Source organism: Pristiophorus japonicus, unplaced genomic scaffold (genome assembly GCF_044704955.1).
Source record: "Pristiophorus japonicus isolate sPriJap1 unplaced genomic scaffold, sPriJap1.hap1 HAP1_SCAFFOLD_454, whole genome shotgun sequence".
In the NCBI taxonomy this organism is placed as follows: Eukaryota; Metazoa; Chordata; class Chondrichthyes; family Pristiophoridae; genus Pristiophorus; species Pristiophorus japonicus.
Window position 1 is genome coordinate 223,817 of NW_027254357.1, and position 1,699 is coordinate 225,515.

Below are 1,699 nucleotides of genomic sequence, written 5' to 3' on the forward strand. Positions count from 1 at the left end.
GGGAGCTTTGATTTCCTTTTAAGGGCAATATGCAAATAAGGACGGTATCTTCTGTATTAAAGTAGTGTTTTCACAAGGGATATATCATTAGACATTGCAATATTTTAGCAGAATGGACATGTCAAAGCAGCAGCACTTTGTGAAAAGGGACATTGTGATTTTTTATACATGAGTCGTTGAGACGTTAAGAGGCAGCGGATGATGTCGGGAGGCAGTTGTGTGCGCAATTCAAGCATACTTACCTGGCAGGGGAGTAACCATGATCAAGAAGGTGGTTCTTCCAGGACGAGGCTAGCCCATTGCACTTCGGGTGTGCTGACGCCTGCGATGTCCCCAAATGCGGGATACTCGACTGCAAAATTTGTGGTAGTGGGGGACTGCGTTCGCGCTCTCCCCTGGTTTTACAATTAATATCAGAATTAACAACATCTCCGTTTCTAAGTTCATTATCTATTCATCAGTCTTAACCTAGGCTTCAACTCCAGCAGCTATACTTCATTTCCAACAGAAGCGCGGATAAAAATGGCCACTAGCCCTGCGAAGTATGAGACGTTAAGAGGCCATCACAAAACTCTCCGAGTCCAAGTGTTGCTTCCTCCATTCCGACCAATTGCCGCATATCAGCATACACACACAATCCAACAGGGGGACCATATTTCAGGTTTAAGATCTGGCTGTAAGATCTCCCTTGGATCTCGGAGACCACAATTCCACACAGTACGGAAGCTGTGGTCTCAGCAGAACATCACGCACTGTCAGCATCACGCACTTTCACTTGCTTTAGCCACATAGTTCATTCAGCTTTCTTCACTGCTACTTTGGACAAATTGCTTGGGCATTTTCAGCGTTAAATCAACTGCAACCCACAAATCTCTCAATTCATCTGGAGCTATCTTAGCACACTTATTTTGGATCAGCTCGCTGATTGGCGCGTGGGCACACACAGCAGGAGCGACGAGGTCGGGGCGAAGGGGCGGCAAGAGACTGTGGAGGGACGTGATCGGGGCCCAGGAGAGGCCTGAGTTCGGTGACAGGGGCCCAGGGACAGCCCACACTGCGGTATAAAAAGGGAGGGAGAGACAAAGTGGGTCATTATAGACCGGTTAGCCTGACATCAGTGGTGGGGAAAATGTTGCAATCATTTATTCAGGATGAAATAGCAGCGCATTTGGAAAGCAGTGACAGGATCGGTCCAAGTCAGCACGGATTTAGGAAAGGGAAATCATGCTTGACAAATCTTATCGAATTTTTTGAGGATGTAACTAGTAGAGTGGACAAGGCAGAACCAGTGGATGTGGTGTATTTGGACTTTCAAAAGGCTTTTGACAAGGTCCCATTGTTGTGCAAAATCAAAGCACGTGGTATTGGGGGTAATATACTGACGTGGATAGACGACTGGTTGGCAGAGAGTCGGGATAAACTGGTCCTTTTCAGAATGGCAGGCAGTGACTAGTGGACTGCCGCAGGGCTCAGTGCTGGGACCCCAGCTCTTTACAGTGCAGCGAAGATTCACCAGACTGATTAAAACATTAAAAAAAAAGACTGGCGCAATCCAGTCTGCAAAAGGCTTCTCGGCCTTTTGGCTAAGATCATGCGTAACTAACCTGACAGGGGAGTAACCATGACCCCAACGTGGTTCTGCCTGGATCAGGAAGGTGTAGATATCGCACTCAATTCCTTCATCCAAATCCTTAATGTA

General features: G+C 47.1%; 1 non-coding gene across 1 annotated transcript; it reads left to right on the forward strand.

Moving 5' to 3' along the window:
• The first annotated feature begins 234 nt into the window (after positions 1 to 234).
• LOC139252330 (U1 spliceosomal RNA) lies at positions 235 to 398 on the forward strand. Its single transcript, XR_011591446.1, has one exon. It is a non-coding gene; the product is annotated as a U1 spliceosomal RNA (small nuclear RNA).
• The last annotated feature ends 1,301 nt before the right edge of the window (positions 399 to 1,699 follow it).